General features: G+C 38.5%; 1 long non-coding RNA gene across 1 annotated transcript in view; it reads left to right on the forward strand.

The window, feature by feature from the left end:
* Positions 1 to 4673: 4673 nt before the first annotated feature.
* The window catches only part of LOC122690692, a 28518-nt gene continuing 17515 nt past the window's right edge, over positions 4674 to 15676 (forward strand). Inside the window, exons 1-2 of the long non-coding RNA XR_006340078.1 lie at positions 4674 to 4685; positions 14954 to 14957. This is a non-coding gene — a long non-coding RNA (uncharacterized LOC122690692). The remainder of the gene's footprint in view (positions 4686 to 14953; positions 14958 to 15676) is intronic.

A 15676-nucleotide genomic window follows, 5' to 3' on the forward strand; every position in this document is an offset into this window, starting at 1 on the left:
TAATAACTAATAGGAGTTAGGTAAAGTTTTATATTTTAATGAGTTCAAGTGTATTGCTTACCATTTTCATTGTTCCAGCATCATTATCTAAGAGGTACTCTAAGAAATGGAATTCCCACTTTGGAAGAGCTAAGTCTGAAAATAACTAGCAGTGATTTTATAGGTTATTTGAGAGAACTGTCACAATTAAAATGTAAAAATGGAGATAACTTTATAGACACTGCTACCCAGGAGGGAAGATTCTGGAAATTTTAATGGTACTCTGGGTAAAAGAATGCTGTTTCACTCAGCACTTTAGCAACTATGGTATTTTGTCTAAAATAGAACAGTAATTCTCAACAAAGAAATTATGGCCTCCCCGTGGGGCATCTAGAAATATATAGGGACATTTTGTTGTCATAATGTTTAGGGGGGTCCTAGTGGCATTTACTGAACAGAAATCAGGAATATTAGACATCTTGCAATGTATGACATAATCCTGCACTAAAAAAAAAAAAAAATTCATGACATGAGAGTTGCAGGAATATGTAAATGAGTGATTATAATGATACAGAAATTATGGAAGAGATGAGGTTATTAGTAATGACAGGAACTAGTAGATGACAGTGTCTATGGAATTGAGTATTACTGAGGAAGCCAGGTGTTACTCCCAGAACCCAGCTTGATTCCTGATTATGGAGGATAGAATGTCTAGAGGAAGTAGTGTCTTAGTCCCAGTATGAGGTTTCTCTCTCCAGCCATTAATGGTGTTGAGAATACCTGGAGAAGCTATAAGTTATTCCTAATACTCAAGCCCCCTATTGAACTCTGAGGATGGGATAGAAATCCTAAAAATCTGTGACCTTAGTTCCAGTGCATGAAGTCCACTATTAATTCCTTTTGGAGAAGGAATATAATTATTTTTGAAGATTTGTGTTGACTCCCGTTGACTCATATTCGTGGAGCTGAAAATGCCTTCTGCAGAAGACAGGTGTTGTGCCAAATATGCAAGTCTCCTTTTTACCCCTAGTGATGGTGAGGTCATCCAATAACATGGCGCTAAGTACCATATATATGGCTAAGACTCTCAAGTTACTAACTTTAGCTAATACCTCTCTTCTGAATACCATACCTCTATTTCCAATTGCCTATCAACATCTCCATATAGATGTCTAATAGACGTTTCAAACTTAACATCTTCAAAACTAAACTCGATATCCTTCTTCCACCCTTCAAATGCTGAAGTCTTTCCTTCTTGGTAAATGGCAAATTTTAACATCCAGGAGCTCAGGCTAAAAAGTTGGAAATAACTTTGCATCCCTCTATTTATCTCATACTCCATATCCAGATCATCAAGAAATCAAGTTGACGCTTTAAAACTTGTCCAAAATCCAACCACTCTTCACTATCTGTAGAGCTAAAACCCTGGTCTAGCCACAAGCATTTCTTGTCTGGATTACTATAATATCCAACTGGACTCCTTGATTCCACTCTTTCCTCTCTTCTCTCCCACCCCACTTGCCAGAGAATGCCCAACATAGCAACTAAGTCAGATATCATGTCATTCTTTTGCTCAAAATCTTGCAATGTCTTCCCACCTTATTCAAAGTCTGAAGTCCTTAGAGTGTCTTACTAAGTGCTCTCTTCCCACTAACTCCCTGAAGCTCATGCCCTGCTACTTCTCTCCTTACCTTTTTGACTTTATCTATATTGGCCTCTTTGCTGTGCCTTGAAAATACCAGGCATGCACCATCATTAGAGCCTTTGTACTGGCTGTTTCCTCTTCCTGGAATGCTTTTCACCAGACATCTGCATGGTTAGCTTCCTAAGCTCCTCCCAGATTATGTGCAGATATCACTTTCTCAGTGAAGCCTACCACAACCACACCTAATTCAAATTCCAACCACTTACCACTCCCTGGCAATCTCAATGCAATTACCTCACTCCATTTCCCCCGCAAGGAACTTACTACCTTGTAACATGCTATTTAATTTGTTTACCATGTTTATTGTCTATCCCCATCCCCCTCAACCCCACCCCCAACTAATCTGTAAGCTCCATGAGACCAGAGGTGTTTTCCTGGTTCGTTCACCATTGTATTCCAAGTACCTAGAACTGTCTCTCACATGGTGTTTAATCATTTTCTTTTGGATGACTTCCAAATGTCCCAATACACATGTAGTTGAAAAATTTTTTATATGCTATAATTTGAGGAAATGTTATTCCTTCTTTTATTTGAAACTTCATAAGCATTTATCATCATGTGGGGACATCTTGTCAAAAAAAGCACTGACACATATTTGAGTATTTGAGCATTGAGTAGATACAAAGTCAACACTGGTAGCTATCATACCATAATGATTTTACTTACAGTTGCAAGCATCTATTATAGTATGTCTGTGGGACTGGCTTTGCCTGTGCATTTGCATATAAAATATTATTATTTTATTATAGATTACTTTCATTTACTCTTCATATTATAGCTAATACATAATTTTTTGGGGGGTACTGTGTACCTGTAGGTTATAGTATGTATAAATTTCATTTAAGAATTTCAAAGTAGGTTTTAAGAAATAAAGGAGGTATTGGGTTGAGAATCACAGCAATGGAGTAATTAATACTTTCAGACTGCATACTTCTTGTTTAGTTTGTGATTTTCCAGAGATAGACATCTGGGTACTCTGTGAAAATATGGGGCAGATGACACAAATCCACTAATATTTAATGAAAGTGTACCTTGTGGAAAGCACTCACCAGCTTCACAAACTTTCTTGCCATGGCTAGGGAGAATAATTTGCATGTCTTTGATGATAAATAAATGTAGCTTCTTTACCACCATTAGATGAAACTACAAATTGGACAATTTTTGCATAAAGTCTTTGCTCTTCTCCTTTCAGCACAAACCTTCTAAGACATATCTGTCTAAACTCAACAAAATGTAAACCTAGGTGTGTATGTGCTTGCCTATGCTTAGTGTAGAACAAGTTCCTAGCTCGATTGCCCAAAATCTCTTTCCTGTCTAGTCCTTCCCAATTTTCCAAAGGTTTCCTCTAGGAGGTATCTTTGTAACATGCTTCCTGACTTTTATCTCTTGTCTATTTCAGGCACCTGCCCCTTCTAGGATAAAACCCTTGAACTATAATTTCATCCATCTTTACCTACCAGATTATTTCCATTCCCATATGACTGTACCAAACCGATATAGAGGAACAAATAGCCACTTAATTTTGACAGTTTGAAAGCAAACTAAAATTGTTTTCTTCTTTCTCCTAGAGTTCTTCTACCCTTGCAACTTTGAACTCTATTTGAGGTGCATGTTAACGTGACATTTTGATGCACTTAGTTACTACCCTTGTCTTGCAGAGCTATACTGGATGAGTCTAAGATTTGGCAAAGAACCAGTAAGCCCTTTTATTTCCATACATTGCAGATGACACTACTGATAGTAGGGCTGTACACTTGTGCAATTTTGGCTGAAAAGTCTAAATGTATGGTCTGTTAGTACCATATAAACAGAGTTTCTTAAAGTTCCTGTCACCAGTCTGAATCCCAAAGTGCTTAATCAATAATGAAAATTTTATTTTATTTTTTTTTTCACATAGGCTGGGATAAAGAAATTTTAGCTAAATGGCAAGCTGAAAGTTCTTTTATAATGCAACTAACTTCCTTTAAGGAAATCATTAGGGATATAAGATATCATTATGGGATGATTTGAGAGAATAGCATTGAAATATATGCATTACCATATGTAAAATAGATGACCAGTGGGAATTTGCTTTGTGACACAAGGAATCTAAAGCTGATGCTCTGTGACAACCTAGAGGGGTGGGATGGGGAGGGGGTTCAAGAGGGAAGGGATATTTGTATACCTATGGCTGATTAATGTTGATGTATGGCAGAAACCATCACAATATTATAAATTAATTATCTGCCAATCAAAAATAAAATTTAAAAAAATCACTGCCTATTTGAGCACTTGGCCAGGACAATTAACTGATTACTGATATTCATACACATATTGTTATTGTTTAGTCACTAAGTCATGTCTGACTCTTGTGACCCCATGGACTGTATCCTGCCAGGCTCCTCTATCCATGGGCTTTCTCAGGCAAAAATATGGAGTGGTTTCCATTTCCTCCTCCAGAGGATCTTCCCAACCCAGGGATTGAACCTGTGTCTTCTGCTTGGCAGGCAGATCCTTTACCAGTAAGCCACCTCATAAATAGTGTAAGTAATTTTAATGACCTTTGATGCTTATGATTTAGCTTTTAGTTTCTGTAATTTAAACTGTGACCTTCCCAAGTGGTGCTGAAAATAAAGAACATGCATGCCAATGCAGGAGACGTAAGAGATGTGTGTTTGATCCTTGGGTCGGGAAGATCCCCTGGAGGAAGGCATGGCAACCCACTCCAGTATTCATGCCTGGAGAATCCCATGGACAGAGAACCCCGGTGGGCTACAGTCCACTGGGTCACAAATAGTTGGACACAACTGAAGCGACTTAGCAGGCACCCACGCAATTTAAAGTGTAGCAAAGTTTTCTCTCCCTACTGATTTCTGTTCACTCGCTACCTCCCTTTCTCCTTTCTCTCCTCGCCAACTAAGCTCCAGTCATGTTCTGAGATGCCTCTAGGCTTTCTCCACCACCTCCACCAAAGGAGCAGCTGCCACTGCTAACAGCAAAGAGGGAAAGTGGGAGGAAGGAAGTGATAAGGAAAGGATAACAGAATATTATAAAGAAGGAACAGATGAACAAACTTGTGGGGAGTCTGACCCCCTTCAAACCCTTAAGTGCCACTCAACTCCCAACCCCTGTCTCTAGTCAGTGCTGTCACCTGAGAAGCAAGCATCATCTGAAGGGAAGCAACTGCCATCACCTTCACTTTGGAGCTGATGAGAAACCTGTAGGCAGGTCAGGAAGCAACAGTTAGAACTGGACATGGAACAACAGACTGGTTCCAAATAGGAAAAGGAGTATGTCAAGGCTGTATATTGTAACCCTTATTTAACTTATATGCAGAGGACATCATGAGAAACGCTGGGCTGGAAGAAGCACGAGCTGGAATCAAGATGGCTGGGAGAAATATCAATAACCTCAGATATGCAGATGACTCCACCCTTATGGCAGAAAGTGAAGAGGAACTAAAAAGCCTCTTGATGAAAGTGAAAGAGGAGAGTGAAAATGTTGGCTTAAAGCTTAACATTCAGAAAACTAAGATCATGGCATCTGGTCCCATCACCTCATGGGAAATAGATGGGGAGACAGTGGAAACAGTGTCAGACTTCATTATTTTTGGGGGCTCCAAAATCACTGCAGATGGTGACTGCAGCCATGAAATTAAAAGACGCTTACTCCTTGGAAGGAAAGTTGCGACCAACCTAGATAGCATATTAAAAAGCAGAGACATTACTTTGCCCACAAAGGTCAGTCTGGTCAAGGCTATGGTTTTTCCAGCGGTCATGTATGGATGTGAGAGTTGGACTGTGAAGAAAGCTGAGCGCCGAAGAATTGATGCTTTTGAACTATGGTGTTGGATAAGACTCTTGAGAGTCCGTTGGACTGCAAGGAGATCCAACCAGTCCATCCTAAAGGAGATAAGTCCTGGGTGTTCACTGGAAGGACTGATGCTGAAGCTGAAAGTCCAGTACTTTGACCACCTCATGCGAAGTGTTGACTCATTGGAAAAGACCCTGATGCTGGGAGGGATTGGGGACAGGAGGAGAAGGGGACGACAGAGGATGAGATGGCTGGATGGCATCACCGACTCGATGGGCGTGAGTTTGAGTAAACTCCAGGAGTTGGTGATGGACAGGGAGGCCTGGCGTGCTGCGATTCATGGGGTAGCAAAGAGTCGGACATGACTGAGCGACTGAGCTGAACTGACTGACAGCCTTGAAATAACTGTGTTTTTACCTCTGCTTGAACTAGAAACTATGTAGACATTCCTGGAGGGAAGGGTGGTGAAACTTGTCACAGGTCCTTCTGGAACTGTCCAGAGTGCCAGAAAATTCAGTAAACAGCCAGATTGGCAGAGTTGCAGCTGGTCTATAGATCAAGAACTCTTTGCCATCTGAGGATCCAAACATCAAGGCACAACAATAGCAGAATGGCTTTCCATTAATGTTAACGTTTGATTGAGAAGCCACAAACTATTCTGCATAATTTGGGCACAGAAACCTACCTGCTTAACTCTGCCTCACAATGATGACTGAAATTGTTTGTACAGAGAACCCAGTAAATCAGCAGTCAGGATTCCTTCTTCAGCTGGTAGACAGTGTCACAAACTCCAACAGCATAGAGCACATGAAAGAGTTGACATTGGATGCAATTTGTTACATCTGTCAAGATATTCACACAGAGCAGCTGCAAGGTCCATCCAGTGAAATTCTGACTGCCATAATCCTGGGGAAGTTGACAGAAGATCCTAATAGTAAAGCAAACTTAATGACTACAAAGCCACTCTTGAGGTATTGGAGTTCATCAAAGCGAACTTTGACAAAGAATCTAAAAGACAATTTCTTTTCCAGATAGTCTAGAAAGCAGCCAGTTATCAAGATTATAAGGTGTTAATGATTACATTACAGAATCTGGTGAAGAAAATGCCCTTGTACTGTCAATAGTGGAGGCACATACAAGTGCTGCTCATTTTGTGATCACAATTGAAGTAAAACAGTGACTTTGATGAAGTGGCCCTGTAAGGAATAACATTCTAGTCTAATGTCTGTGATGACAAAATAGATTCGGCCATTGAAGCTAAAGAGGCAGCAGAACAAAGAAGGTCCCAGAGCACACAGCAAGATCTATGCTAAGGAAACACTATAACTGAGGTTCCAATTCTCACACATCACTAGAAAAAATGATGCAAATGATGATTCTCCTGACCAACTGATGTGAAAATGACGTCGTCTCACCTGTCCTTCCCTCTTGTACAGAACAAATCAAGAACTCTGGTTACTGATACCTGGATATGGTTGTGAAGACTTTTGCCTGTATCTTGGAAGAAAATAAATCCAATAAGCTCAAACTCTTAGTTATACAGGTAATGCTTATCTCAATATAATTCATCAGAGACTCCTGTGGAAGTTGTTTGATATATAAGTATATAGACCAGAGCCAGATTTTGCAAGTTGCTCCATGAAGCTGCCTTAAGTGATGTCTACTGGGTTCCCTTGCTACGGTGTCTGAGAGAAGGCCTGAGTGCTAATCATCATGGCATCAAATGTGCTCTGAGTTTTTTCCTATTTAGTTGAAGATGTTTATGAAACCTCAGTGAGTGATGATCAGGAAGAAACAGCTACTTACTGCTGATCTTCATATTACAGAAGCTCCTAGAGATCGCAGACTGGCCTGATGGCCACTAGAATAACCTGAGAAGTGCTTCATGTGAAGCTTTGATGAAAATTGTGAAAAAGAGTAACAAGTACTATTACCCTTCAGTTCAAAAATTGACACTGGCAACTCTAACTGCAAAAAATGTATTGATAGAGATACAGTCACATACAAAAGCACTTCTGGTAAGATCCAGTTCAGTGGCCTTCAGTCTTTACTCCACACAACTCTTCAAAATATTCTCTGAAAAGTGCAGCATCAAGGTGAGACGATGGACTCCCTGTTAAGGATTTTTCAAAGAACAGTTGGATCTGGGGCTTGCAAAAGGATGACTCAATGACAGTTAATACATCAGAGGAAATGTTGATTGGTGAATTACTAAAGTATATAGAGGCCTCTAAGTTGTCCTGAGTATGGGTATTTCATTGAAAAAATATACTGAGTGCAAGGTTTTATTGGAGACTGTAAGATAAGTGGAAGATTTATGTCACAACTTGAAATCCAATATCTTAGTTTTTGTTGACAGAGAACTTGGGAAATGAGAATATCCACAGGTCTGTGAAGCCACAGATTCTATGTTTGGTGATACTGCCTTTGTTATTGGTGGAGAGTTGAACAAATACCTAGAGATAGTATTGAACACATTTCAGCAAACTTGCCAATCCAAGTTGAATAAATCAGAGCATGACATGGTGGATTATCTGAATGAGCTAAGGGAAGACCACTTGGAAACCTATTCTGTCACTATCAAGGATCAAAAAAACAAGGATTAAGGGTGATGCACACCTAGATATACTGCTGATGCAGCCAAAAATAGAGTTAATTTATCTTCCTTCACCTACACTGTTAGACTTGAGAATCACCCAAAGAATATTAGGTACTGGTGCTGCTGAGCCAATAAGGAACTTATTTACAGCATTTGGGAAGAATGTACTGAAATTAATAGCAGTTAGCTGATGATTCTTGAAGTGTTAACTAAGGAACAGAGATTCAAAACTAGCAAAGCAAAACCATATTCGATGGACAGCAAAATAACTGAGGAAATTAAAGAACCAAGGTCAATTTGTAGCCATTGGGATGAAACCCAACACCATCACTGGAAATGTGCAATCTTTTGAAAAACCTAAAAGCAAGGAGTGTTTCACAGATGCTGAAAATACACCGCATTGAAAATACTACCACAGAAGGAGCAGCTATTAGCAGTTGGACTGTTGATTAGCAATGTAAACACTGACATCAGAGCAAACCATTCTAATGGCTACTCTAGGAGCCATTTTGGGGGAAAAAAAAAAACATAATGGGTTTACTTAATTGGAGGAGGAGAGGAGGAAGAAGGGGGAAATAGGAAGGGAAAGGGGAAGGGCAAAGAGAAGGAGAAGAAATGGAGGTTATTTCTTCCTAAGAAATGCTACAATTTGCTTTTTGGTATTTCAGGTGGTGCTGAGTGGAATGACTTATTTTCCCAGAGAGCAGAGCTTGGGATCAGCTATTGTACTTTGTCATAAAAAGCAGCTTGAACCGATGCTACTGATGATGGCGATGATGGAGTTGGATTTGTGTACCTTTGTCACCCAGCACTGTTATACATTCAGGGTAAAAGGAAATGAAGAATACTATGCAATCTGAGTGTGACTGAAAGAAGCTGTATCCACATTCTCAACTTCAGGTCATTGAAGTTTATCTTTTTCCCTTAAATAAAACTGGGACAGGGGAAGGGGTACTAAATATTGCATTTCATAAAACTAACTGAAATTCTGTCTACTAATGGACCACAGGATATGTAAAGGAAAGAAGAAAAGATACTTTTTTAGCTTTTTGGTTGTTTTTAGTTTTTACCATCATTTTAAGGAAAACACTAACAAATGGTCAGAACAAAAATCTAAAGTTCCAAGACAAAAACAAAATTAAATTTAAAAACCTACAACCTAAACAAACCAAAATGTAAATGGTTGGAAGTAACAATACAAATTGAGAAAGTGACCTCTTGTACTTCATACGACTGTCTTGATACCACTCCCTTGATACCACTTAATACCATTTGATACCCACTCCCTCTATAAAAAACAATGCCAAGAAGTTCACCCAAAAAATTTACAATAAAAATAGATACATAAAAATACAGCAAATTATAAGTAACTATTTTCATCTATAAAATGAGGATGAATTTAATAACTGAACAAAATCTAATAAATTAGCTATTGGAAAATTGTTTGACTTTCTATTCTGTTTTATTGGAATGTCTCCAATATAGTATTTTCTTGCATGTGTATATGCTCAGTAACTTAGTCATGTATATGCTCAGTAACTCAGAGTAACTCAGGAACTCTTTGCAACCCTATGGACTGTAGCCCAACAGATTCCTCTGTCCAGTGCGATTTTCCAAGCAAGAGTACTGGAGCGGGTTGCCATTTCCTCCTCCAGGAGATCTTCCCGACCCAGAGATTGAACTTGAATCTCCTGCGTCTCCTGCATTGGCAGGCAGATTCTTTACCACTGCTATATTTGCTGTACTTTAAAACCAACTAACCATAAAAAAAATAAAAATTATATGCATAAATGATGTGTGTATATAATTACACTTCTTATGATGAAAACAACACTTATGAAAGGTTTCATGTTTCCACTGAAGTTAAATATTAATATCATGATCTCAAACTTTCCATAGGAAAAACAAATAAATTTTAGGGAAAATGCAAATTTATCCATCTCCTAAAGAAGAGGGGAAAGAAAAGTAACCTTGTCTCCTTCATGTAGATCTATGCTAAAATTGAACTTCATCTAACAGCCCTTTATAATTACATTTGGCTTATGATATTGTGTGTTAAATACACCCAAACTATATTTGAGGAGCCCATGCACTCATTCCAAGCCTGATGATTCCAAACTGATTCATTTTTTTTTCACAAAGCAAAAAGATGAGTAGGTTAGCTTGAATCAAGTCAAATACTGATAAAAACAAATCTCTTTTTATGGGCAGGCCTCAAATTTTGTTGAATGCTGGTTCAACTAAGCATTTATTAAGAGTGTGGATGCTTATCTGATACTTATCCAAACTTATCTGAAATTGAACATCTTTGTTCTAAAAAACAGGCCAAAAATCTGACACTGATTTTGATGTTTTGGTTCATAATAGGTCACAAGTATCAAAAGAACAGTCTAACTCGGAAGTAAAGATATGGCTGGAAATACATGTAGGGGGATTAGAAATTAAAACTGTCAGAACTCTGAAAATGTATGGGGGTAAGGAGTCTCAGTGAAGTGGAAGAACATATATAAATAGCAGATGAAAGAGTAGTGAAGGAAAAAGTTTGGTTTATTAGTTTGAAAACAAGATAAAAATTTCCTTCAATGTTGTTGTTGTTTACTTTTTAAACTATGAATTATTCTATTTTGAAATGTCATAACACTGAAAGAGAATATGAGATTTTTGTGTTCAACAGAGAAAAATAAAGAAGACTTCTGCTTCTGGGAAGACAGAGTATATGTATTTTTCCCTATTCTTCTTCCTAAATATAGCTAGCAAATATTGACAATTATATATAAAACAGACTTAAGACTCTGAAAGACAGAGAAAATTAAAACTTAAGACTCAAGAAAAAAAATAACAGTTGTTTAAGCGACAACTGATGGCAATGTAAAGTGGTATATCCATTCTGGAAAAGAATTCAGAAATTGCTTTAAAAAGTAGACATGCAACTACCATTCCAGCAATTGTACTTCTGGACATTTGTCCCAGAGAAATGAGAAGTTATGTCTGGATAAAAACCTGTATGCCATTGTTCATAGTATCTTTACTTGTAATAACTAACCCCAAACTAGCAGCAATACAGATATGCTTCAACATGTGAATGGTTAAATGAATTGTGGAACATCCATACCATGGAATACTACTCAGTCATGAAAAGGAACAAACTATTGGTATACACAATATCTTGGATGAATCTAAAGGGTATTATGCTATATAAAAGACAAAGCCAATCTTGAAAGGTCATATATGCAATATTCTCAAAATGAAAAAATTATAGAGATGAAAAACAGGTTACTGCTTTTGAGGAGTTAGAAATAATATGGAGGAGGGATAAGTATTGCTAAAAAGGAGCAGAATGAAGGAGATCTTTGTGGTAAGGGGTGTGCTGCTGGTTACACAAATTTACTTGTCATAAACTGACACAGAACTCTACAAATTGTGATGGTTCGTGTGTCAGTTTGGCTGGCCACAGAGTGCCCAGATTAAACATTATTTTTGGGTGTGGCTCTGAGGGTGCTTTGGATAAGATCAGCATTTCAATTGTATATAGATTGTCCTCCCCAATGTAGATAGGCCTCTTCCAATCTACTGAACAGGGCCTGAAGAGAACAAAAGGCAGAGGAAGCTAGAGTTTTTCCCCTTTTTCCTACCTCACTAATTGATATTCTCTGGCTCTCAGACTGGGATTTACACCATCAGTTCCCCTGGTTCCTAGGCTTTTTAATTCATGGAATTACATTACTGGTTTTCCCAGGTCTTTAGCTTGCCAACAGCATATCATGGGACTTAACCCACTCTATAAGCACATAAGCCCATGCCTCATAATAAATATGGTTTATTGTGGTTCTATTTTTCTGAAAAAACTCCAACTAGTACACACATATATTTAACAAAGTCAATTTTCTGATTTTGAACTCCAGTTAATTAGGATGTAACCATTGTGAGAAACTGGGTGAAGAGTACATAGGACTTTTCTATACTATCTTTGCAACTTCCAGTGAATCTATATTTATTTAAAAATAAAAAGTTTTTAAAAAGGAAAGGTAAGTTTAAAAGTTTTATTTTCAAACACTGGTGGGGTAGCGTGGGAGAACATAGACAATCACTTAGCAGGGTAAAAGATCTTTGGTTAATCTCAATTTTGAGATTTATATCTCATTCCATTTGAACAAATCTTCAGTTCAAGATTATGCATTCATTTCAATCCCTGAGTTTCTGCTTTTTAAAGTTTTGTCTTGGTGTCATTGGGGGAGGTCATCAAAATGTAGAATAATAACACAAAGTCTTTCCATTTCTAACCCTGATCAATTAACACTTGTCTAGAGAAATTGTCTCAATAAAAAACCTGAAGCCTAAATTCAGAGCATTTTTTTCATTTAAATTTCAATGCTTCTGGGGAAAGGAATGTGATATTTACACTGAAAAAATAAACTCCATCATCCCCAAGGATCCAGTGATACTTAGAATACCTTTTTCACATGGGACCAATATAACCACTACTAGGTTGATTGTGCTCACAGAACACATGGTCAGTAAAGTGGGCTGTGTCATCTAGAAACAGCATCAGAAACCTAGAAAACAGGAGCTTATACAAGACTAAAAATTTTTTTTCTGACATGAAAGACATTTCAAGGTATGCAATTCAAAGCTGAGAATGGTAAATCCAATAAGATTTATTTCTATTATTAACTAAGCAAGAGAAAAGTTACATTAGTTAAGCAATTAGAATTCCCTGTCAAGTATGAAAATAATTTGTATGTAATTATAACCAGCATTATGGGTTTAAAATAAGGTCAAAGAATCCTTAATCAGGCCAAAAATGTCTTTGGCAATAAAGAGAACAGGATCTCCTGGAATTAGATCATAGAAGAACATATAACCAGTGAAGTCTTGGTTAACAAATTAGAGAACTGGGTCAACAAAAACGTTTTGATAATTACAGATTTCCAGGTGCAAAACTCAAAGGGAAAGTGAAGAGTGAAATGCAGTGGTTCACAGTGTCTAAACATATGACAGTTAAACCTGGACCCTCCAAAAGTGGCTTCCCCAGAAGACTGAACAGTTTGAGAACACCTTACAAATTCTATAATAAATAAGAGAATAGCATCACTGGCCACAATTATATGGAGGGAATTTTCTCTAAACATGGGGGAAAGCCTGGCCCTTTGTAAAAGAGCATTTCACTAAAAATCAGTGAAAATGCCTTTATTATCACCATTTTACAGACAAAGAACCTGGGGCTCAATGAAATTGAGACACCAGACAAATTCTCATGGCTAAGAAGTGGCATGCCCTCTTCAAACTCACATGCCTAACCAGGTGGCGCTAGAGGTAAAGAACCCACCTGCCAATGTAGGAGATGCCTGAGACAAGGGTTTGACTCCTAGGTGGAGAAGATACCCTGGAGAAGGGCTATAACAATCCACTCCAATATTCTTGCCTGGAGAAGGATGGATGGAGGAGCCTGGCAGGCTGCAGTCCATAAGGTTGCAAAGAGTTGGACACGACCAAAGTGACTTAGCATGCAAGAAGTGGCAGTGCCTAGATTCTTTGTAGCCAGAACACTGCCCAACTGTCTGCTACACAAATCACCATTACTCAAAAAAAAAAAAAAATCTGAGCTATACATTTAATATAGACATAAAAGTCATTTACTGCACTTTTCTCAGAGCAGATTATTTTATTTTCCAGCACTTTAGAAAGCTAATATTAGTCAAGGCTATTAAAAATATAATTTCAGAAAAATACTCTGTGGCTAACAGGGAGAACTGAGTCTGCTCGTCATAGGAGGTTTCATAAGCAGCTGAGTCTACCTCCAAGGGATCTGTCTTCCTCTCCAGAGAGGAAGGGCCCAGCTGCTTCTCTCTAGCATTTTGTCCAGCTGCTCCAAAGTGCTTTGCTTACAGGGGCAGCCTTGGCTGGCTCTTTCTATGAAGGATAAAGGATCCTGATTATGGCTAGTACTCCTGCTGCAAACCATACCTTCTTGCATTGACTTGTTTGTTTTATTTAAAACCATGTTGACAGCGCTCTGCCTTCTCTAAATAATCACACTTAATGATCAAGTATAACCTGCACATTCAAATGCACGTTTACTGCTATACATCTCCGTGCCCTGAATAGTCACAGCTACCAAGACATCCGTTTTGAACATGAGCATATGGTTCTGAGAATTTCATATTTCAAATCTGCAATTCGACTGAAGAATTGAACATAATGTCTTCATTAACACTGATGATATATAAAACTGCTTCTTAAGAAAATAATAAAACCTGGACTTATGCTGGGAGGTTGGAGCTTTGAAGCTTCTTAGGATTGAATTTTTATGTTGAAAAAAAAAAAATGCTGTCTGACAGCAAGATAAAGCATGCATAAAAATACTGTGTAAATTCACAATGCTTCTCTTCAGTCCTTTAAAGAAACTTGGTGTCAGAGGTTCCTTGATGGCCTAACAAGTAACTTCTAGTTCAATGCGAGTGCTCTGTCAATGACCTTTGCCTTCACTCTTTCTCGTGTGCCTGGACAGTGGAAATCTGTCCTCCTTGCTGTTCACCATCTTCTCCAGTTCCCCCTTAGAGTCCCCTTTGGCTGCATACATCAGAAAGAGATGGTAGAGAAGTACATGAGTCACACACAGTTGCACGTTACTCTGGAGGGACCTGAAACTCTGTGGAACACCTGCCACTCAGTGTGTACACAAAGAAAAGAAATCCAGTCATTTTAAGATCTTTCATTTAAATGTATTTCTAACAAAAGATGCCACATACTCCCCATCTTACTCACCCTAAATGGAAGCATTCAATTTATCCATTAATGGTGAACCTAGGGAGCCGCAGTCCAACTTCCTCCCACTGTGTCCAAACTGTTCTTAACAGACCATCTCTTTGAATAAAGAGAGGAGTTCAGGCGTCACGCAGAATAAATTCTTGCCTTAATTTAAAAGCATTACAAGAAATGGAAGATCCATAGTGAGACTCTGGAGAACTCCCTGCAGTGACTTCCTCTTCTTGCTGCAGGTAAGAAGTAAGTAGCTCATGGAGAAAGGGAAAGAGAAGGTCAAAGGGCAGGTGAAGTCGACTGAATTCCTTAATCTGTATCCTTTTCCATCCTAGAGAGTGGAATTTCTCAGTGACTGTCACAGACCACCCTCTCCACTGCCTTCCATTGATGCCTAGCTCTCTGCTTTCCATCACATAATCCACCTGTCATTCTGCTACCTCCCTCAGCTTTCACTCCCTAATTGTTCTGAGTTTCTTGGTGAACAATCATCATAACCATCTGATCCAGGATGATGATATATAAAGGAAAATCCAACCAGTCATTGAAAACAAGTACCTTGACAAAACTGAAAAATCTGTAACTACATAGAAATAAGTATGAGAAATTCCCAAATGTTCCTTTGAAAGGGTTTTGTAAATTTTAATATTTATATAACTATAAGCTTCCCTGGTGGCTCAGATAGTAAAGACTCTGCCTGCCAAGCAGGAGATGTGAGTTGAACCCCTGGGTTGGGAAGATCCTCTGGAGAAGGAAATGGCAACCTACTCCAGTATTCTTGCCTGGAGAATCCCATGGACAGAGGAGCCTGGCAGGCTATAGTCCATGGGTTGCAAAGAGTT

Source organism: Cervus elaphus, chromosome X, assembly GCF_910594005.1.
Source record: "Cervus elaphus chromosome X, mCerEla1.1, whole genome shotgun sequence".
Classification (NCBI taxonomy): domain Eukaryota; kingdom Metazoa; phylum Chordata; class Mammalia; order Artiodactyla; family Cervidae; genus Cervus; species Cervus elaphus.